Below are 24,983 nucleotides of genomic sequence, written 5' to 3'. Positions count from 1 at the left end.
AACAAAGAGTGAACAATTTAAAGGGGTCTGAATACTTTTCGTACCCACTGTATGCCATCCACGAAGCATGGATTGTTAACCTCTGGCCGTGTTTGACTCATTTTTGTCTTATGTGGCTCTGTCTTGGTATCAATTACATTTAGTACTTTAATGATATCATATTGATCTAAGCATTGTATATATCATGACTATACTGTAAAACCAAAAACACATGGGCCACCTGCATAGCGAACAAGTCTGTAGGAACCTGTTCACACCACCAAAGAACTTGAAAACACAAAAGCGCACAGAGAGGTAAAAAAATACTCTGTTGTAAAAAAGTCACAGTAAATAAGCAAGTGCTAGTCAAAAAATGAAAAAATACAGGGTATTTAGTTAATACGTTTTTTTGCAAAAAAAGTATGTTAAGCTGCTCCACCAATCGCCAAGGTATACCGATAATAGAGCAACCCTGTCTAATGTATATAATCCCTATCTGATGTATTTAAAAACCTGATAATCTGTATAGTACCTGAATGAACAGGGCTCAGAGAGAAAATATCCACGTTGAACATGCGAGATGGAACAGCTACAATGCAAATGACCCACAGAGGAGTGGTGAACTCCCCAGTCTTGTAGAAACAAGAGAACAATTATAAAACCCCGACGCCCCCGGAAGAAGCTGGTGGCGAAACGCGCGTCGGGACGCCTGGGAGAAGCAGCGCGGCAGGTAATATACACCCGTTAGTTTATTTCTATTTTGTCCCCCCTTTTTCTTTTGAGGCGGTTTAGTCCTTTAGATTGGCCCATTGTGGCAAGTATAATTGTATTGGGGAAGTACAATATTGGTCGGGAGACCCTTGTCTCGGGTGATTTCTATTATATGCCGCTCAGCTTCTCAGACATATGGGCATTGGTATTAGCACTTTTTTGGCTTAAGTATTGTTAGCCTTCTTCTAGCATGTGGTCTATGCAGATGGTTGTTGCATATATGTGCCCGTAATTATTATATTTTGTTGGCGTGCCTTAGTACGGTATTTTGTTTATTTTGGATTTATTCTCTGTCTTTTTATATTTATTTACCAATAAAAATGATTTTACATTTTAATTGTGGGATCTCTTTTTGGTTCCATTAAGATTGATATGGGACTTTGTGTCTTAGTATTGTGGAAGTGCCCTTTGTTATTTGGACATTTAGTGATTTATCCATACACCTCTGCCAGAGTGCCAGCCGTACCCGCCTGTCTGCCAGAGTGCCAGCTGTGCCCGTCTGCCTGCCTGTATCTCCGTCAAGCCAGTCTGCCCGTCAGGGCCTCTGCCGTACCCGTCCATCAGCCAGTGTCACTGCCATGCCTGCCTGTGTCCTGTCCCCCAGTGGGATCAGCATCCAAAGTCAGACTCGACCCTGGAGTGGTACCTGGTAGCTACCTACTGCACAAGTCTGACCTCACCATCAGAGCCTCCAGCGAACACATAGGAAGCTACTTAGTTACGCCGCTTCCAGGGAAGTCTAGTCAGTGGTCCAGTGGAGCCACTCACGCCAGCGTCAACCAGTCTGGGCGCAAGCATTACACATATGGTCACACAATGGATCTGAGGATCTCATCTCGGTACCTAATGGCAGTCAGGCTACCTCTGGTGAGCACATGGAGGGCTGTGTTGCCCTCCAAAGAAATGCCACCCCGCACCATTACTGACCCGCTGCCAAACCGGTAATGCTGAAGGACGTTGCAGGCAGCAGATTGCTCTCCATGGTGTCTCCAGACTCTGTCACGTCTGTCACATATGCTCAGTGTGAACCTGCTTTCATCTATGAAGAGAACAGGGCGCTAGTGGCGAATTAGCCAATCCTGGTGTTCTGTGGCAAATGCCAAGCGTCCTTCACGGTGTTGGGCTGTAAGCACAACCCCCATCTGTGGACGTTGGGCACTCAGACCATCCTCATGGAGTCGGTTTATAACTGTTTATGCAGACACATGCACATTTGTGGCCTGCTGGAGGTCATTTTGCAGGGCTCTGGCAGTGCTCCTCCTGTTCCTCCTTGCACAACGGTAGAAATGTATAATTACTGCACTCGTACTATGGAAAATATTTGTTTCCAGTGAAAAGATTATTCAATTTTTAGAAGTGATGTAGCAATAAGCAAAGACAGCGATAGGCAAAAACAACGTTTCGGCCAACCCGTGGCCTTGTTCACAATATCGCCTTATTGAAGGTTCTTTCTAGTATACGGTATTGTTGAGTTATCCGATTAGGTTTAGAGATGTGTGTACCGGCATAGTATTAATGCGATTTGTGCCTGGCATGTGGCGGCTGAAATGGCATTGCCGTACGAGGTAGAAGACAAATAGCTGAAAAAAGATGTGGAGCCAGCCAGATCCAAAATGTGGTATAGCTGTATTGTGTTAGTGCCCAAAAGGGGAATATGCAGAGGTACAGCGCGGTCCTAGTAGTGGGAGAAATGTTACACGTCCTGTGGGTAACGCAGTCCTGGTCATGGGAACCAGCGTTGGTGGCTGAGTGGAGCTGACACAATTCGTGTCTAAGCAGGGAAGAGGCTGCTGCACAAAGGCTGATGTAGCGGTCCTGCTACTGGGTGGTTGCCCTCATACATCCCTCTCCACGTCTCCTGGGGTACTGGCCTGTCTCCTGGTGGCGCCTGCAGCCTCTGGACACTACGCTGACAGACACAGCAAACCTTGCCACAGCTCGCATTGATGTGCTATCCTGGATGAGCTGCACTACCTGAGCCATTTGTGTGGGTTGCAGAGTCCGTCTCATGCTACCACGAGGGTGAAAGCACAACCAACATTCAGAAGTGACCAAAACATCAGCCAGAAAGCATTGGTACTGACATGTCGTCTGTGTTCCCCACCTGCAGAACCACTCCTTTATTAAGTGTGTCTTGATAATTGTCAATAATCTCCATCTGTTGTCGATTCCATTTGCACAACAGCATGTGAAATTGATTGTCAAACAGTGTTGCTTCCTAAGTGGACAGTTTGATTTCACAGAAGTTTGGTTAACTGTGAGTTATATTCTGTTGTTTGTGTTCCCTTTATTTTTTTGAGCAGTGTGTATAGATTTCATAACTTTCCCAAATTACTAAGAAAACATTTTCAGCACTACTGCATCGTACTACTGTACTCAATGTGTTATATTTTTTAGGAGTCGGAGTCGGTCCATTTTATACCAACTGCACCGACTTGCTTTCAGCATCCGGCTGGCACGCAGTTATATAATTGTACCATTGTTATCATGCCATACACACACGGCTCCTCTTCGTGCACGTTGTCCACGCAGCTCCACTCCTTACACCTCGTACACACACGGCTCCGCTCCGTACACCTCGTACACACGCGGTTCTGCTCCGTACACCTCGTACACACGCGGCTCCGCTCCGTACACCTCGTACACACACGGCTCCGCTCCGTACACCTCGTACACACACGGCTCCGCTCCGTACACCTCGTACACACGCGGCTCCGCACACCTCGTACACACGCGGCTCCGCACACCTCGTACACACGCGGCTCCGCTCCGTACACCTCGTACACACACGGCTCCGCTCCGTACACCTCGTACACACACGGCTCCGCTCCGTACACCTCGTACACACGCGGCTCCGCACACCTCGTACACACGCGGCTCCGCTCCGTACACCTCGTACACACACGCTTCTGCTCCGTACACCTTGTACACACACGGTTCCGCTCTGTACACCTCATACACACACGGCTCCGCTTCGTACACCTCGTACACAGGGCTCTGCTCCGTACACCTCGTACACACGGCTCTGCTCCGTACACCTCGTACACACACGGCTCTGCTCCGTACACCTCGTACACAGGGCTCTGCTCCGTACACCTCGTACACACGGCTCTGCTCCGTACACCTCGTACACACACGGCTCTGCTCCGTACACCTCGTACACACACGGCTCTGCTCCGTACACCTCGTACACACACGGCTCTGCTCCGTACACCTCGTACACACACAGCTCCACTCCTTACACCTCGTACACACACGGCTCCGCTCCGTACACCTCGTACACACACGGCTCTGCTACATCCACCCTGTAAACCCCTCCTGACTCCACACAGAAACTTCCCCTCATCCAGCACCATGACAACCAGCACAGCAGAATCCTCCATACACTGAGGCCCCTGATCATGTGACCCCTGACTCCTCCCCTCCTGTGACCTCATCACAGGTCCTGTGCGCACAGAACAGCCATATATGTGGTGTGCGGCTCTGCAGGTGGAGGTAGGTGCTGGAGATTCCCCATTACTGGGCGGAGGCAGGGGGCATTAACCCCCTCAGTGCTGAGAACATTTAGATGTTTTTTGTGTTGCTGTGCTCTAAGATACATAACTTTTTTCCTTTCCTCTGATATGGTTGCCCCCTCCTCCCTCCCAGCTATGAAGTACAGGGATACATAGTACACTCAATATAATGCCCCCACAGTACCACAGCCCACACACAGGATGATACCCACACAGTACCACTACCCCAGACCAGACAAAGGATGATGCCCCCACAATGCCGCAGCCCACACACAGGATGATGCCCCTACAGTTCCGCAGCCTACGCACAGGATGATACCCCTACAGTGCCGCACTCTACACAGGATGATGCCCCTACAGTTCCGCAGCCTACGCACAGGATGATACCCCTATAGTGCCGCACTCTACACAGGATGATGCCCCTACAGTTCCGCAGCCTACGCACAGGATGATACCCCTATAGTGCCGCACTCTACACAGGATGATGCCCACACAGTCCCGCACCCCACACACAGGATGATGCCCCCACAGTGCTGCACCCCACACAGGATGATACCCCCACAGTGCCGCAGCCCACACAGGATGATGCCCCCACAGTGCTGCACCCCACACAGGATGATGCCCCCACAGTGCCGCAGCCCACACAGGATGATGCCCCCACAGTGCTGCACCCCACACAGGATGATGCCCCCCACAGTGCTGCTCCCCACACAGGATGATACCCCCACAGTGCCGCAGCCCACACGATGATGCCCCCACAGTGCTGCACTCCACACAGGATGATACCCCCACAGTGCCGCAGCCCACACAGGATGATACCCCCACAGTGCCGCAGCCCACACAGGATGATGCCCCCACAGTGCCGCAGCCCACACAGGATGATGCCCCCACAGTTCCGCATCCCACACAGGATGATACCCCCACAGCGCCGCACCCCACACAGGATGATGCCCCCACAGTGCTGCACCCCACACAGGATGATGCCCCCACAGTGCCGCAGCCCACACAGGATGATGCCCCCACAGTGCTGCACCCCACACAGGATGATGCCCCCACAGTGCTGCTCCCCACACAGGATGATACCCCCACAGTGCCGCAGCCCACACGATGATGCCCCCACAGTGCTGCACTCCACACAGGATGATACCCCCACAGTGCCGCAGCCCACACAGGATGATACCCCCACAGTGCCGCAGCCCACACAGGATGATGCCCCCACAGTGCCGCAGCCCACACAGGATGATGCCCCCACAGTTCCGCATCCCACACAGGATGATACCCCCACAGTGCCGCAGCCCACACAGGATGATGCCCCCACAGTGCCGCAGCCCACACAGGATGATGCCCCCACAGTGCTGCACCCCACACAGGATGATACCCCCACAGTGCCGCAGCCCACACAGGATGATACCCCCACAGTTCCGCAGCCCACACAGGATGATGCCCCCACAGTGCCGCAGCCCACACAGGATGATGCCCCCACAGTGCCGCACCCCACACAGGATGATACCCCCACAGTGCCGCAGCCCAGACAGGATGATCTCTTCATTCTCCTCATAATACTACATGCAGTAATAAATAGAACAGAATGCTCCTGTACTGAGTGCGGCAGATCTACGAGTTCTGCTCTGTGCTGCGTGTGTGAATCAGTACAGCCATGATGATATAGTGATTACAGTGGCAGACCGCTAATAGCAGCAGACAATGCACCTGCAATGGGACCCATGAGTCGCGGGGCAGCAGGCCCTCCATCTGGGGTCATTCTTTCCATAGTGCTAGGATCCTGGATGCAGATACAGTTGAAAGGGATGATAGAACAGGGAACCATCAGCTCATTGCTTCATCATTCACTGTGTGCGTCTGAGCTGTGAGTCTCATACTGTGGGGGATCATACTATGTGGGGGCCATCTTACTGTGTGAGAGCTGTAGTGCAATTATACTGTATAGTGCCTTAATGTTTGGAAGGGAAATGTTGGGGCATCATACTGTAAATATACTATGTTGGTAGCATTCTGGGGCAACATACTTTGTTGGAGGCACGGTGGTGTCGTCATACTGTGATTCGGGGCCATGAAAGGGTTATCATTGTGGGTGAATACACTAAGGGACTTCAATAGGGGCACAGTTACTTTGTGCCACAGTACATGTCCCACTTCCTGTCTTTAAAACTTTGGACATTGGATTTATGCCCTTTTGTGACTGCGCCTATGTGCCATAACCTGCCTTAAATATATATTTTGTGGAGGTGGGGTTGGTAATTAGAACTTCTGTTGTGGGGCTCCATGATTTCGATACATGGCCCTGGTGACATTATTGCTCCTACATTACTGAGACTGACGCACAGATGAAGGACGGAGATGCAGATGGAATAGCGAGATACCACGGACCTCCCAAGTCAGGATCCCAAATCTGGGATGGTTAAACTGAACCCAGCATGGTAGGGGGGCATGTATGTATGTGGGGCAATTATCTGCATTAGGAGCTGGATACTGTAATAGAAGCATGTTGGGTACATAAAATTCCAGAAGTTAAAACTTTTTAACTTTTTTTGTCAATGCCACTATATTTTGTCGCTTGTTTCTTGGTAGGAGTCATAATGTTTAATGAAACCCTTCTAGATTGTTGTCATGTGAACATATCTCAGTGCGCCAACGGGTTGACAGAGGAAGTCCAGACGCTACCGCGATTCGAGCTATCTCCGATCATGGCAGCAGGATCCCTGTAATTAATCAATTGTTTTTTAAGGGACTCACCTTCATATAGTATAAATCACAGAGATCGAACAGGGTTAGAAGCCGTGCCCTGGTGATCACTATGATTAATAATAGGCCAAGGGGTAAAAACTTCAGTTACATCGAGGTACAGGAAGTGGTAAACTCTTCACTTAAATCTACCTGTCCCCGTCCTGACAGTCCCTTATATACTCACCACTACCGCTTTACCTGACCACCCAATCGGTGTTTGTTATTTTTCTATAAACTTTTACCCTCTTCATATGTCAGACCTTCCACGATAACTAGAGCGAGGCAGATACCCAGCAACTTCTCCCTGTCCCGCTCCCTAGTCTGACAGCTCTCTCCCTATGTGTGTGTCACATACAGTATATTAGAGAGTAGTATGTGACTATTAGGCCACATTCACACTTTCAGTATTTGGTCAGTATGTTATCTCAGTATTTGTAAGCCAAGACAAGGAGTGGAACAATCAGAGGACAAGTATAATAGAAATACGTCACCACTTCTGGTGGAGGAGGCCCACAAATGAAATGATTGGCAAATAGAGTTGAAGACCGGTTGGCTGCAGTTGTTTTAGTGTGGGATCCACGCCTGGTTAATTTTAACGAATGTTACATCACCCACGTTGGATGCGTAAAAGCGGATGCGCCTGTCTGTGATGCCCTCCCTGCTGTGCTAAACACACATTCCAACAGTACACTTGCTGCAGGGCAGGCATGTACCTCCAAAGCATAAAGGGCAAGCTCACGCCATATGTCCAATTTGGAGAACGAGAAATAAAATGGGGGAAACCCATCTGTTAGTACGTGGAGACGTGTGGACAGGTAGTCTTCCACCATGTTGCTTTTATGCTGCCTCCACTTAATATGAGCCATATCAGATGGTAGTATTGGGGCAGCTCATAAAGTTTTCCATATTTCGGCCATGCTAACCCTGCCTTCAGAGGTGCTGGCGGTGCCCCAGCTGTGTTGATGACTTCCTCTTCCTCCTTGTTGTTCCACTGAGCCCCTGCTGTCAGGTGAGAAAGCCATTAGTAGTTTTTCTACCAGCGTGTGCTTGTATCCACACGTTTTGCAATCCCTCTACAGCAGTGTTACCCAACTCCAGTCCTCAAGAGCCACCAACAGGTCATGTTTTCAGGATTTCCTTAGTATTGCCCAGGTGATGGACTTGTTGCCTGTGTAGGTTCTGCAATTATCACCTGAGCAATACTAAGAAAATCCTGAAAACATGACTTGTTGGTGGCTCTTGAGGACTGGAGTTGGGGAACACTGCTCTACAGTTATGGAAGTAATGATGGTACACTGTCCTTGTAGAGGGGATTTGTCAGGGTGGCCACTCAGTAACCTGCACTTGTAACAATATGGGCAACTCGGTGGTCATTCCGCAGGCACTGCAGCATGTATTGGCTCATGTGTGCCAGGGTGCCCAGAGATGACGACAAGCTGTCATTGGTGGGAGGTATATCATCTGGGTACTCTGTATCCCCGCAGCCATGCCCCAGTTATGCCCGTGAGCTGCTCTGAGTGCCACACTGCTGTGAAAATGGTTGTTCCTCTTCCCCCGCCGCCTCCTCATCATCCGCCATCATTGGTGGAACATTCAAAGCAGTGCAACGAGGCACACACGTCCTGCAGGAGGCCTACTAATTGGTGGTGAAGTGATGTTGTTCTGCAGAGCAACTCATCCGTGTGTGCTGCAGCTGAAACTCCACTATTGTCTACTGTTGCTCGCACAGTCTCTCCAGCATATGCAAGGCAGAGTTCCACCTTGTTGCTATGTCACATATCAGCCGATGAGCGGGAAAGCAGAAGTTGAGTAGCAGGGTGAGAACACCGGTAGTTTTTAGGAAACGCTGCGCCACCAAGTTTAGCACATGCGCCAGGCAAGGGATCTGCATCAAACCGGCCAGCCCCAGAGCTGCTATGAGATTTCACCTGTTATCGCACACCACCAGGCCAGGAATGAAGTTCGCCCGTAGCAACCACTCATCTGTCTGCTGTTTGATCCCAGTCCACAACTCCTGCGCATTGTGGGATTTGTCCCAAAACAGAGGAGGCTAAGAACATCCTGCTGTATTTTCTCCCTGGCTATGCTCAAGTTGGTTGTGCAGGTCTTCCTGTGACCGAATGATGAGGTGGTGGAGGAAGAAGAGTAGAAGGAGGAGGGAACCTGGACAGATAAACGTCCAGCAATACTAGGTGGTGGTAGAACGTGAGGTAGAACGCACTCCACCTCTGCTCTAGCTGCCACTACATTTACCCAGGGGGCAGTTAGGGAGATGTAACGTTCCTGGCTTACTGGTCCACGTATCAGTGGTCATGTGGACTTTGCAACTGATGGCGTTGCACAGTGCATTTTTGATTTAGGCTGCAACATGTTTGTGCAGGGCAGGGATGGCCCTGGAAAGGTAGTGGCAGCTGGGAACAATGTGCTGCGGGACGGCCACCGACATAATTGTTTTAAAAAAAACTGTACTACTCCACCAGCCGGTATGGCAGCATTTCAAAGGAGTGAAATTTTGAAATGCTGTCATTCATGACCATGGTTCGTAGATGGCTAGGTTGGTATCTCCTCTTTTTCTCAAGGATTTGGGAAATAGAAAGCTGAACATTTTCATGGAATGGTGGGGAGCTGCACTGTGACATTAGTGGTGGTGATGCTGTCACATCCTCTAAATGCAGGGAGGCAGGTGGCACTGTTGATCATGAGCAGGAGGAAGAGGCTGAGAACGCAGCTGAAGAAGGAGTAGGAGGAGGCTCAGATCTGTCATTGTTCTTAAGGTGTGTATTCCACTGCACCTCATTCTTGGAATTCAGATGCCTCGTCATACAAGTGATGCTCAGGTTCAGATCATTTATGCCTTGCTTCAGGGTCTGTCGCCACAAAGTGCAAACCATACGCTTCAGTTGGCAACTGAGTTTCATCATCATCTGACGTGCTATGATGGTTCACTGACTTTGGGCACTAGCCCTCCCATGTACTCCTCCAACCTAACTAATGGTTGGTCATCAGTGCACTCATTCACTTCCACTTTTGGAGCAGGTGCAGGTGAATGCGCCATGGAATCTACGCCATCAGAGTCATCAAAAAGCATAAGAGACTTCTGCATGACTTGGGGCTCACACTGCTTAGCTGATTTTCAAGGGAGTGAGGTGGAAGCCAGATTACCATGGTCTTCTGGTGACAACTTTCCACTTTCTTCGCTGGACCGGGTGGAAGATAATGCAAAGGAATTGGAGCCACTCTCAGCCACCCAATCAAACACCTTTTCAACATCTTGTGGCCTCACCATTCGTGCAGCAGTATTCGAGCCTACGAAAGAACGCATAACGTCCTATCGCCTGCGTGCACTAGAGGAAGGTGTAATTGTGCACGTAGCATGTACAGAACCACCACATCCTCGCCCTGCATCATCTACACCACCAACATGGGCACCATGTCCATGTGCCTTATTTGATGCTCTCCTCATTTTTGTAAGTTTATTTTGTATACACTAATCTCAAAGAGATGGCGAAAGAGTTAATTTATTTATTTGCAACAGTGCTAGAAAAAACACTGCGGTCCTGAAAACTTATGTATTTGGTCTAAAAATGGCAAGTAGACAGCTGATGCCAATTATTTATTTCCCAGACTCATAAAAACCATACACCAGCCCTGAAAAATTAGTTTTGGGGCCTAGAAATGGCAATGACATGGCTGATGCGATATATTGATTTGCATGAGTACTAGAAAACAAACAAGGCCTTACAAATTGTTTTTGGGGCCTACAAATGGCAACAAGATGGCTGATGCCATATATTGTTTTGCAAAAATACTAGAATACGCACACCAGGCCTGAAAAATTATTTTTGGGGACTACTAATACCAATGAGACGACTGATGCCAATCATTTATTTCTCAGCCTAAGGCTGTCGTCACACTAGCAGTATTTGGTCAGTATTTTACATCAGTATTTGTAAGCCAAAACCAGGAGTGGAACAATTAGAGGAAAAGTATAATAGAAACATATGCACCACTTCTGCATTTATCACCCACTCCTGGTTTTGGCTTACAAATACTGATGTAAAATACTGACCAAATACTGCTAGTGTGTCGGCAGCCTCATAGAAAACACACAGCGGCTTCAAAGGCAGTACTCCCACAGGCGTGGGGTGCAAAGTATTCACAGCAGTACTGCCACAGGCTGGGGTGCAGAGTAGACACAACAGCTTCAAGGACAGTACTCCCACAGGCGGGCGGTGCAGAATACACACAGTGGCAGGGCGCTATGATCGGCTATGCCGATAGACAGAAATGAGGGAAGAGATTAAACAACTACAAGATGGATTTCATCAACCGAGATATAATTTTAATCAGTACAATGGTGCCAACCTGACACTGTCTATAGGTTACTCAGCTGCTGACAGGTTCCCTTTAAGGTTGGCCGAAGAATTTGTCCTAGTTTTTAATTTTTGCCCTCTGTGTATTTGATATTGACATCACTGTATTATATTTAGGACTATGGAGGGTGCATTATACTATATAGAAGACTTTGGGCTGTGCATTATAATGTATGGAGGACTCTGCAGTGCATTATACTATATGCAGTACTATGGGCTGTGCATTATACTGTATGGAGGACTATGGGCTGTGCATTATACTGTATGGAGGACTATGGGCTGTGCATTATACTATATGAAGGACTATGGGCTGTGCATTATACTATATGAAGGACTATGGGCTGTGCATTATACGATATGAAGGGCATGTGCTGCTGTGTATTATATTAATATGGAGGACTATCGGCTGTGCATGATATATGGAGGTGCATTTTACTATATGGAGGAAATTTGGGGTCATTAAATATGGAAGACCTTGGAGGGTGCATTATATTATAATACCATTGTAATTGTGCAAATCTAATGCATTCTGCTGTACTTTGTGGTATTCCTTGTCCATGAGATGTAGTGCATTTGATTAGTATAATGTAAAATGCCCATTCTACCACACTTAGAAGCTACATGATCACGGTAGATCCCACCAGACAACTGAGCTGTAACCCAGCTTTTCCACTGCTTATATACTGTAGATGATCATGACAGCTCAGATGACACAACTAAGTGGTTAAGCTGGTTTGCTGATCAGTGACAGTTTGTCAAGAAACTGCTGCCAATGCTTTGAAACTTGGGTCTTTGTTGAATGCTAATACTTTCTCCTCCATATTTCCATGTCTTTGTCATGTTTACATTGTCTTATCAAGAGAACAATAGCATTGTCATCCTGTGAGTTTTTCCAATCAACCACTTACTACTATAATTAGATTACTTTACAGCAAAAGTAAAATTGAGATTCCTGTGTTGTCCCTTAAGGACCTTTTTTAGGGTATGTCAGTAAACGCTGCGGATTGGACGCTGCGTACATCCACAGCGTCCAAATGTTACAGCATAGTGGATGGGATTTCAAGAAAGATATTATAAAGGAGACAATATCATTTGTACAATACAGATTACAAATAAAATGGGATTAAAATTGAAAAGAACAATTGTGTGAAGGTGTGAGAGAGTTAGCTTGGCGGCCACAGAGGAGTATATTGCAGTAGTCGAGGTGGGACATGATGATGCACTAACATTTTAGTTAATAGAGGGTTGAGGAAAGGACAGACTTTGGAGATAAGTCAAGGGTCACTCTGAGGCAGTGGACTTCAGGTACTGCGTAAAGCATAGTGTCATTAATTGGGATATATCATTGTGGGGGGTTAGGTGAAATGGATGAAGATGATGAGTTCAGTTTTGTCCACACTTAGTTTTAGGAACCAGGGATTCAAGCTTGAGGAGAATAATTTGCATATTCCAGGTGCCTTCTGGGAAAAGCGAAGAGTCTCCCTCAGCAAGAAGGTCGTTGGGTACAGCCGGGACCAGCTGCTTGGAAAGCATCACCAAACCAGGGATTCAAGCTTGAGGAGGATAATTTGCATATTCCAGGTGCCTTCTGGGAAAAGTGAAGAGTCTCCCTCAGCAAGAAGGTCGTTGGGTACAGCCGGGACTAGCTGCTTGGAAAGCATCACCAAACCAGGGATTCAAGCTTGAGGAGGATAATTTGCATATTCCAGGTGCCTTCCGGGAAAAGCGAAGAGTCTTCCTCAGCAAGAAGGTCGTTGGGTACAGCCGGGACCAGCTGCTTGGAAAGCATCACCAAACCAGGGATTCAAGCTTGAGGAGGATAATTTGCATATTCCAGGTGCCTTCTGGGAAAAGCGAAGAGTCTCCCTCAGCAAGAAGGTCGTTGGGTACAGCCGGGACCAGCTGCTTGGAAAGCATCACCAAACCAGGGATTCAAGCTTGAGGAGGATAATTTGCATATTCCAGGTGCCTTCTGGGAAAAGCAAAGAGTCTCCCTCAGCAAGAAGGTCGTTGGGTACAGCCGGGACCAGCTGCTTGGAAAGCATCACCAAACCGCGCGCCTTACGGCGCGCAAATTTTTGCCTGTAGGACATTATTGCAAGAAAGCTTGGCTGAGTAGATTACACAAGAAGGAAAACACAGCAAGTCAGCAGGATCTAGGAGCAACATAGCAGATGTGACAACCTACATGGTGAGCTGCAGCATGTGCTACATGTTCACAGATCGACCAGAAGAAGAATCCAATTTCACCTGTCTGAAGTGTAGACTAGTGACCCTTTTAGAAGAAAAGGTGCGGGGTCTGGAAGAAAGAATAGCAACTTTGAAACTCATCAAAGAGAATGAAGACTTCCTAGACAGAACAGAAGCATCTCTACTGGTCACAGAAGGTGAAAAAAGTGTCAGAGAACCCCCAAAAGCAGATGAGTGGAAGCATGTGACCAAAAGAAGCAAGAAGACCATGGAGAAATCACCAACCACACAACTGAAGAACCGATATCAAATCTTTGTAGAGGATGAAGATGGCACACCTAAGGATGAAGCAATACCAGCAAGCAAAAAAGAAAAGAGCAAACAGCAACAAGTGACAGCAAAAAGTACAGCCAAGAAGCATCGAAGAGTGTTGGTGGTGGGAGACTCACTACTGAGAGGCACAGAAGCAGCCATCTGTAGACCGGACATAACCGCAAGAGAAGTATGCTGCCTTCCAGGTGCGATGATCAAGGATGTGACCGATAGGATACCAAAGCTCTTCAGCTCCAAGGACGTCCACCCATTTCTTCTGATACATGTTGGCACCAATGACACGGCAAGGAAGGACCTACCGACAATCTGCAAGGACTTTGAAGAGTTGGGGAAGAAAGTAAAGGAACTGGATGCACAGGTAGTTTTTTCTTCTATCCTTCCAGTAGACGGGCATGGCACCAGGAGGTGGAACAGGATCCTTGATACGAACAACTGGCTAAGACGATGGTGCAGACAACAAGGATTTGGATTCCTGGACCACGGTGTGAATTGTACGATGGACTCCTCGCCAGAGACGGACTACACCTCAACAAACCTGGGAAACACACATTCGCCAGAAGACTCGCTACACTCATCAGGAGGGCGTTAAACTAGAAGAAGAGGGGACGGGAAGAAAAACATTAGACTTGAACAAAGAAGACCCAGGAAAACATACTCAGAAGGGAGGTAAGAACATTTCTAAAACAATCCACAGTGAGGAGATTGGAACAAAACAAAATCCTCTAAACTGCATGCTCGCAAACGCCAGAAGCCTGACAAACAAGATGGAAGAACTAGAAGCAGAAATATCTACAGGTAACTTTGACATAGTGGGAATAACCGAGACATGGTTAGATGAAAGCTATGACTGGGCAGTTAACTTACAGGGTTACAGTCTGTTTAGAAAGGATCGTAAAAATCGGAGAGGAGGAGGGGTTTGTCTCTATGTAAAGTCTTGTCTAAAGTCCACTTTAAGGGAGGATATTAGCGAAGGGAATGAGGATGTCGAGTCCATATGGGTCGAAATTCATGGAGGGAAAAATGGTAACAAAATTCTCATTGGGGTCTGTTACAAACCCCCAAATATAACAGAAACCATGGAAAGTCTACTTCTAAAGCAGATAGATGAAGCTGCAACCCATAATGAGGTCCTGGTTATGGGGGACTTTAACTACCCGGATATTAACTGGGAAACAGAAACCTGTGAAACCCATAAAAGCAACAGGTTTCTGCTAATAACCAAGAAAAATTATCTTTCACAATTGGTGCAGAATCCAACCAGAGGAGCAGCACTTTTAGACCTAATACTATCTAATAGACCTGACAGAATAACAAATCTGCAGGTGGTCGGGCATCTAGGATATAGCGACCACAATATTGTACAGTTTCACCTGTCTTTCACTAGGGGGACTTGTCTGGGAGTCACAAAAACACTGAACTTTAGGAAGGCAAAGTTTGACCAGCTTAGAGATGCCCTTAATCTGGTAGACTGGGACAATATCCTCAGAAATAAGAATACAGATAATAAATGAAAAATGTTTAAGAACATCGTAAATAGGCACTGTAAGCGGTTTATACCTTGAATAAAAGGACTAGAAATAGGAAAAACACAATGTGGCTAAACAAAGAAGTAAGACAGGCAATTAACAGTAAAAAGAAAGCATTTGCACTACTAAAGCAGGATGGCACCATTGAAGCTCTAAAAAACTATAGGGAGAAAAATACTTTATCTAAAAAACTAATTAAAGCTGCCAAAAAGGAAACAGAGAAGCACATTGCTAAGGAGAGTAAAACTAATCTCAAACTGTTCTTCAACTATATCAATAGTAAAAGGATAAAAACTGAAAATGTAGGCCCCTTAAAAAATAGTGAGGAAAGAATGGTTGTAGATGACGAGGAAAAAGCTAACATATTAAACACCTTCTTCTCCACGGTATTCACGGTGGAAAATGAAATGCTAGGTGAAATCCCAAGAAACAATGAAAACCCTATATTAAGGGTCACCAATCTAACCCAAGAAGAGGTGCGAAACCGGCTAAATAAGATTAAAATAGATAAATCTCCGGGTCCGGATGGCATACACCCACGAGTACTAAGAGAACTAAGTAATGTAATAGATAAACCATTATTTCTTATTTTTAGGGACTCTATAGCGACGGGGTCTGTTCCGCAGGACTGGCGCATAGCAAATGTGGTGCCAATATTCAAAAAGGGCTCTAAAAGTGAACCTGGAAATTATAGGCCAGTAAGTCAAACCTCTATTGTTGGTAAAATATTTGAAGAGTTTCTGAGGGATGTTATTCTGGATTATCTCAATGAGAATAACTGTTTAACTCCATATCAGCATGGGTTTAAGAGAAATCGCTCCTGTCAAACCAATCTAATCAGTTTTTATGAAGAGGTAAGCTATAGGCTGGACCACGGTGAGTCATTGGACGTGGTATATCTCGATTTTTCCAAAGCGTTTGATACCGTGCCGCACAAGAGGTTGGTGCACAAAATGAGAATGCTTGGTCTGGGGGAAAATGTGTGTAAATGGGTTAGTAACTGGCTTAGTGATAGAAAGCAGAGGGTGGATATAAATGGTATAGTCTCTAACTGGGTCGCTGTGACCAGTGGGGTACCGCAGGGGTCGGTATTGGGACCTGTTCTCTTCAACATATTCATTAATGATCTGGTAGAAGGTTTACACAGTAAAATATCGATATTTGCAGATGATACAAAACTATGTAAAGCAGTTAATACAAGAGAAGATAGTATTTTGCTACAGATGGATCTGGATAAGTTGGAAACTTGGGCTGAAAGGTGGCAGATGAGGTTTAACAATGATAAATGTAAGGTTATACACATGGGAAGAAGGAATCAATATCACCATTACACACTGAACGGGAAACCACTGGGTAAATCTGACAGGGAGAAGGACTTGGGGATCCTAGTTAATGATAAACTTACCTGGAGCAGCCAGTGCCAGGCAGCAGCTGCCAAGGCAAACAGGATCATGGGGTGCATTAAAAGAGGTCTGGATACACATGATGAGAGCATTATACTGCCTCTATACAAATCCCTAGTTAGACCGCACATGGAGTACTGTGTCCAGTTTTGGGCACCGGTGCTCAGGAAGGATATAATGGAACTAGAGAGAGTACAAAGGAGGGCAACAAAATTAATAAAGGGGATGGGAGAACTACAATACCCAGATAGATTAGCGAAATTAGGATTATTTAGTCTAGAAAAAAGACGACTGAGGGGCGATCTAATAACCATGTATAAGTATATAAGGGGACAATACAAATATCTCGCTGAGGATCTGTTTATACCAAGGAAGGTGATGGGCACAAGGGGGCATTCTTTGCGTCTGGAGGAGAGAAGGTTTTTCCACCAACATAGAAGAGGATTCTTTACTGTTAGGGCAGTGAGAATCTGGAAATGCTTGCCTGAGGAGGTGGTGATGGCGAACTCAGTCGAGGGGTTCAAGAGAGGCCTGGATGTCTTCCTGGAGCAGAACAATATTGTATCATACAATTATTAGGTTCTGTAGAAGGATGTAGATCTGGGGATTTATTATGATGGAATATAGGCTGAACTGGATGGACAAATGACTTTTTTCGGCCTTACTAACTATGTTACTATGTTACTATATGAGAGAAGAAGGAGTATATGGAGTATATGGCTGGTAGACACTCTGGGATTCTGGACAGTAGAGAGACAGTGTCTGGGCTAGAGTAGGAAATCTGTTTGTCATCAGAGTATAGTTGTTATTGGAACCCTGAGACTTTATGAGTTGTCCGAGGCCAAAGGTATAGATTGAGAGGACAGAGCATTAAGGGACACTAACAGACGGAGGGATGAGGAGATAGTGTGGGAGTGTGAGATGCTAACTCTACGTTTACAATGGTATGAGGAGATCCATAAAGGTACCATCACATTAAGCGACGCTGCAGCGATATAGACAACGAGCCGATCGCTGCAGCGTCGCTGTTTAGGTCGCTAGGAGACGTCAAACACGGCAACAGCAGAACGATGCAGGAGCAATCCAGTGACGTACTTATCGTTCTCGCTGGTTGTTCGCTCCATGAAAAAACATTGCAGGCATCGTTGCTTTTGCTGTCAAACATGACGAATCACGCCGACCTGACGACCAAATAAAGTTCCGGACTTCTAGCTACGACCAGCGATGTCACAGCAGGATCCTGATCGCTGCTGCGTGTCAAACACAACGAGATCGCTATCCAGAACGCTGCAATGTCACGGATCGCTGTCATTCTCGTTCTAAAGTTGCTCAGTGTGAAGGTACCTTAAGAGTTCAAAGTCTTTGACACCAAGGGAAAAGAGGATTTATAGCATGAGAGAGTTGTTGATTGTGTCAAAGGCGGAGGACAGGTTTAGATGGAGTAGTATAGAGAATTGTCTGTTAGGTCTGGTAGTAAGTAAAACGAACAACAAAATATATTTACATATGCAAAAAAGAAAAAAATATAACGGCACTGCTGTGGGCCAGACAACCATATGCTGAATAGAGTGCTTTCCGGATAGAGACCGCCTCTATGAACTCATGCTGCAAAAACAGGGTGTATGCAGCAAAGAAGAAAAATGAAGATAGCACTCACCGGTCCTTAAAACTTCATCCTTTATTCGAACTTTAAAATGTCATGGCTAGGAGAATAGGTTGCTGGGATGTGCGAGCTGGTGTAAGACGACGGCCGTTTCGCGCCATTTAGCTCTTCAACGGGTCTAACCGTCAATAGACCCGTTGAAGCGATAAGTGGCGCGAAACGGCCGTCGTCTTACACCAGGTCGCACATCCCAGCAACCTGTTCCTCTGGCCATGACATTTTAAAGTTCGAATAAAGGATTAAGTTTTAAGGACTGGTGAGTGCTATCTGCATTTTTCTTCTTTGCAGCAAAATATATTTGTTTTGAATAGATTTGCTCACCAATAATGTTGCTTCTGCTGCTTACAAGAAAATAAAACAGATACACTTTATATATCAACATAGGTTTTCCCGCTTATTACAGAATTTTCCTGATTGACTCGTCAAGAATGGATAGGGACAAGATAGCGGAGAAGATATTACACCTCTCGCTAGAGATCCTATTCCAGCTTACTGGAGAGGTGAGAGATTCTGATGACGTCACATTACATCATTCATATCTATGGGAATAACAGACGGACAGAACCATAGAGGTGAGGACTCTGGAAATGTCTGTAGTGAGATTTATTATTGTGTCTCTCCATAATCAGGATTACACAGTAGTGAAGAAGACCTCTAGTGAGCGCTGTCGGGCTCCTACGTCTGAGAGATGGGGAAGACCCCTGCTAAATGAGTTCATGAATGATCAGACTATCCTGAAACTGACATACAAGATGATTGAGCTGCTGACTGGAGAGGTGACACTGCTGGGACATTATACAGTAATGCTATGAAGGTATCAGGGATGACGGTATCATTGTATATGTCAGGTTCCTATAAGGTGTCAGGATGTCACCGTCTATTTCTCCATGGAGGAGTGGGAGTATTTAGAAGGACACAAAGATCTGTACAAGGACATCATTATGGAGGTTCCCCAGCCCCCCGCATCTCCAGGTAATAGACAGGATTTAATACACAAAACCTATAATTATCTGTATGTAAAGATTGAATTTAGTCCCTGTATTCGTTTCCTCCAGTTCTATCCAGTAAGAGGACAACACCAGAGAGATGTCCCCGTCCTCTTTTTCCACAGGACTGTAAACAAGAAACTCACAACATTCCTCAGAATCATCAGGTATCAGATGGAGAGAAGGTGTCATGAAATCAATTAGGAGGTTGCCTGTAACATAGCAAGGGGGGTCTTTGAATAATATTTTTAACCGGTTATCCTTGTGTAGAATATGGTGAAGTTTCTTAGCCATTTTTCTCAGTATTTCAAGCTGTGGGTTGTAGGCCTTGTGGCCCTAATGATCTGATCATCAATGGAGGTGGGATGGTAACCTTGGTTTAAAAATGACAGTTTAAGCTGGGTTAGTTGTTCATCCCTGTCCTTAGGACGGGAACAGATACGGTCATATCTGAGGGCCTGGCTGTAGACAATGGACTTTTTAATGTGTTTTGGATGGAAGCTGTCCCATCTGAGGTATGTGGGACGGTCCATTGGTTTCCGATACACTGATGTTTGGAACGAACCATTTTGGACTTTTATGGTGGTGTCTAGAAAGTTGATTTTTGCTTTTGAGTGGCGCAATGTCAAGTTTATGGTAGGATGAAATTTGTTGAATTTTTCATGGAAATTTAGAAGTTTTGTTCGGACTCAGTCCAGATTATTAAGATATCATCGATTTAACGGAAATAGGCAAAGGGTTTGCTGCAGCAGGATGTTAAAAAGTCATTTTACACTTTAGCCATGCAGTGGTTGGCATACTGGGGTGCCATTTTACTTCCCATAGCAGTGCCGATGCGTTGTAGATATAGCTCCTCACTGAAAGAGATAAAGTTGTGAGTGAGGATGAATCTGGTGTTATCGCAGACTCGGAAGGGATCCCATTGTCCTCAAGAAACATTCAGCAGGCGGTTAGTCCATCTTCGTATTGGATATTAGAATATAAGGATTCAACATCCATGGTGGATAAGATGGTGCTTTCGAGGTGGGGACCAATCGTGGACAGCTTATCTGTAGTGTCCTGTATGTAGCTGGCTGTCTTCCTTACCAGCGGCTTAAGGATGTTTTCTACCCACCATGAGATTTTTTCAGTGAGTGTTCCCACCCCTGAGATAATTAGTCTCCCTTGGTTGCCTGGCTTATGAATCTTGGGAAGCATATAGAAAGTTCCCATCCTTGGATTCTCAGGTTTAAGTCCAGAAGGTTTATGGAGTTTGTACACAGATATTTGATGACTTTTTTCAATTCCCTTAGATATTTTGGAGTTAGGTCATCATCCAGTTTGGTGTAGTACTGTATATCCATCAGTTGTCTGTGTGCCTCTTTGATGTAGTCGGCTATATTAAAGAGAACTATGGCACTACCTTTGTCCGCAGGCTTAATAGTGATCTCCCTGTTGTTCTTCAGACCGTGAATCGCCTTTCTCTCCTGCAAGCTGATATTAGATGTTTCCTTTGCTTTTTTACTCAATATTGTGGACTGCACCGAATGTCTAAATGAGACAATATGTTAGTCCAAAATGGTATTGCGGACAGAATTAGGTGTCCAGTCAGAATTTTTCTTATTCTGTAGTCTGACTTGAGTTTGGCTGTCCAGAAGTCCCAAGTCATCTTTGGCAGAGAAGAACTTTCTCACTCTAAGTCTCCTGAAGTATTGTTCCATGTCACTACAAAGTTCTGTTTTGTCTAGAGATTTTGTAGGACAGAATATGAGACCTCTGGAAAGTACATTAAGTTCTAGATTAGTGGGGTCGTGAGATAACAAATTAATAACACAGCTGACTGTACCTGTGTCCTTTGGCAGTTATGCCCCATGCTGTAGTGTTTAAGAGAATCCTGACTGGTGCTGGAGTATAATCCTGCTTTCAGTCGAAGCCTGTGGAGTTTCTTTTTCTTGTTGTATATTAGGTACGACTGCAGGGTTGTATAGTCAACTGCATTTTCTGCTTATATCTGGTGGCGATGACAGGATAAAACTGATCATAGACATTACATGTCTGGATCTTCTCACAATTTTCTTTTTATGGAGACTGCTGGTTAGAATTAGGAGCCAAGAGGTTTATACAGATTAATACAGGAGACCTGCAGCTATGTGGTAATTACTGTTGTCATTGTGGTTGTCATGTTTATGTACTTACAACCTCTCCATCTGTCTGTGACTTTTACAGTATTTCTTTCAGGATGAAGATCTGACCCATATTAATACTACAGAGACATATATGAGGGGTGATGACGAGCAGTGTAAAGAGGAGATTCTTACATTTAACTACCCAGGTGAGTAGTAACTTTTGAAAGCAGAAAAGTTACAAATTCTGCTGTATTCCCTGACTTTCACAATTATGTTTAATTATTTAGGGTTTGTTTGTACATATTTAGCCTTTAACCCCTTTCTGACCTCGGACGGGATAGTACGTCCGAGGTCAGATCCCCTGCTTTGATGCAGGGCTCCGCGGTGAGCCCGCATCAAAGCCGGGACATGTCAGCTGTTTTGAACAGCTGACATGTGCCCGTAATAGGCGCGGGCAGAATCGCGATCTGCCCGCACCTATTAACTAGTTAAATGCCGCTGTCAAACGCAGACAGCGGCATTTAACCACCGCTTCCGGCCGGGCGGCCGGAAATGACGTCATCGCCGACCCCCGTCACATGATCGGGGGTCGGTGATGCGTCAGGATGGTAACCATAGAGGTCCTAGAGACCTCTATGGTTACTGATCACCGGTGGCTGTGAGCGCCACCCTGTGGTCGGCGCTCACAGCACACCTCCATTTCTGCTACATAGATCGCTGCTATGTAGCAGAGGTGATCGAGTTGTGCCTGCTTCTAGCCTCCCATGGAGGCTATTGAAGCATGGCAAAAGTTAAAAAAAAAAAGTTAAAAAAAAGTGAAAAAAATAAAAAAAATATAAAAGTTTAAATCACCCCCCTTTCGCCCCAATCAAAATAAATCAATAAAAAAAATCAAATCTAGACATATTTGGTATCGACGCGCTCAGAATCGCCCGATCTATCAATTAAAAAAAAGCATTAACCTGATCGCTAAACGGCATAGCGAGAAAAAAATTCCAAACGCCAGAATTACGTTTTTTAGGTCGCCGCGACATTGCATTAAAATGCAATAACGGGCGATCAAAAGAACGTATCTGCACCAAAATGCTATCATTAAAAACGTCATCTCGGCACGCAAAAAAAATAAGCCCTCAACCGACCCCAGATCACGAAAAATGGAGACGCTACGAGTATCGGAAAATGGCGCAATTTTTTTTTTTTTTTTTAGCAAAGTTTGGAATTTTTTTTCACCATTTAGATAAAAAATAACCTTGTCATGTTAGGTGTCTATGAACTCGTACTGACCTGGAGAATCATAATGGCAGGTCAGTTTTAGCATTTAGTGAACCTAGCAAAAAAGCCAAACAAAAAACAAGTGTGGGATTGCACTTTGTTTGCAATTTCACCGCACTTGGAATTTTTTTCCCGTTTTCTAGTACACGACATGCTAAAACCAATGATGTTGTTCAAAAGTACAACTCGTCCCGCAATAAAATAAGCCCACACATGGCCAAATTGACAGAAAAATAAAAAAGTTATGGCTCTGGGAAGAAGGGGAGTGAAAAACGAACACGGAAAAATGAAAAATCCCAAGGTCATGAAGGGGTTAAAGAAAAAAAGAGGCTATTTTAAACTATTTGCATAGACATCTATCCTCTGCAGTCATAGCACCCTCCTGACCTGCCGCAGAGGAGATACTTGGACATTATGCTCAATGTGTATCCATTAACTGAACAAGTATAGACTATGTTGGAAATGTTTCCTTGTGGACCATCAGTTGCCATTTTCTTCTATGACGCAGAACTCCACAGTGTGAATATGTGAACAGCTGATCACTTAATAGCACTGACTTACTTTACAAGTAATTAATATAACGTGAAACAATTCGCTTAAATAGGGAAGTGAAAAATTGAAAAAGCAGAAGCTGGTGGCCTAACATCATAATCCAATAGTCGCTGCTTTTGTCTACCGTCTTAGTTAGTTAATGCTATAAAATATAGAATAATGTGAATATAATTTCAAGTTTTTGAAAACATATCGGTTTTATTCTTGGCAGATGACTGGACCAGACGATCGGAGGGACATCTGTTATTTTCAGATTTTGATGCAAATGATTATGACATCACAACAAATACATGTGAAGAGCATGACATTATCCCAGATGCACCTCTAGCCCTTCATAGAAAAGATCTATCATCAGATCATTTTCAACAGGTTCTCTCTTCTGCAGCATCAAAGAACAATATGCAAAACAAAAGACTTGTTACAGATCAGAGAATTCAAACCAAGGAAAAGCCATATTCATGTTCAGAATGTGGGAAACGTTATAGCAAGAATTACCAACTTGTCACACATCGGAGAATTCACACAGGGGAAAAGCCATTTTCATGCTCAGAATGTGGGAAATGTTTTACAGAAAAATCATACCTTGTTACTCATCAGAAAAGTCATTCAGGAGAGAAGCCTTTTTCATGTTCAGAATGTGGGAAATGTTTTAATCGGAAAACAATTCTTGTTACACATCAGAGAATTCACACTGGAGAAAAGCCATTTTCATGTTCAGAATGTGGGAAATGTTTTACAGAAAAATCCTATCTTATTACACATCAGAGAAGTCACACAGGGGAGAAGCCATTTTCATGTTTAGAATGTGGGAAATGTTTTTGTCAGAAATCAAACCTTGTTACACATCAGAGAATTCATACTGGGGAAAAGCCATTTTCATGTTTAGAATGCGGGATATTTTTTAATCAGAAAACAAATCTTGTCACACATCAGAGAATTCACAAAGGGGAGAAGCCATTTTCATGCTTAGAATGTGGAAAACGGTTTACAGAGAAAAAACATCTTGTTGCACATCAGAACACTCACACAGGGGAGAAGCCGTATTCATGTTCAGAATGTGGAAAAAGTTTTAACGAGAAATCACAGCTTCTTAAACATCAAAGAAATCACACAGGGGAAAAGCCATTCTCATGTTCAGAATGTGGAAAATGTTTTACAGAGAAATCATCTCTTGCTAGACATCAAAGATCGCACATAGGAACTTAACCTTTTTTTGTATTTTATTGACAACATGTTCAAGAAAAATACAAGTTATAGTAATATTACAAATCTACAAGAGAAAAAATAAACAATTTAGAGCACAAAACTATAATTATAAAGTGTATACGATTACCAATCACTGTTTTGTTATTGAAAAACAATTTAAAAAACACAGCTATATGTGAATAAATTATATAGAATAATTAACATCTCTATGTACTGTTTAGTTACAACTTTAAATGATTGTCTGGTGCTGCTCTCTGTCGAGTTTGACACCTGCAATGGAGAAAAGCACCTGTACATGACTAGGGCCGTTTGTGAAGCCACCATCCAACTCCTAACTAGTCTCTTCTATTTAACAGGCTAATCT

The 24,983-nt window shown here is 45.0% G+C and overlaps 1 pseudogene; it reads left to right on the top strand.

Annotated features, from left to right (window-relative positions):
* LOC138666639 (zinc finger protein 850-like) overlaps window positions 1-24,758 on the top strand; it is a 151,175-nt pseudogene extending 126,417 nt beyond the window's left edge.
* The last annotated feature ends 225 nt before the right edge of the window (window positions 24,759-24,983 follow it).

Source organism: Ranitomeya imitator, chromosome 2 (genome assembly GCF_032444005.1).
Source record: "Ranitomeya imitator isolate aRanImi1 chromosome 2, aRanImi1.pri, whole genome shotgun sequence".
Taxonomy (NCBI): domain Eukaryota; kingdom Metazoa; phylum Chordata; class Amphibia; order Anura; family Dendrobatidae; genus Ranitomeya; species Ranitomeya imitator.
The sequence above is the reverse complement of the archived record's forward strand: the minus strand, read 5'-3'. Positions and strand labels throughout refer to the sequence as shown.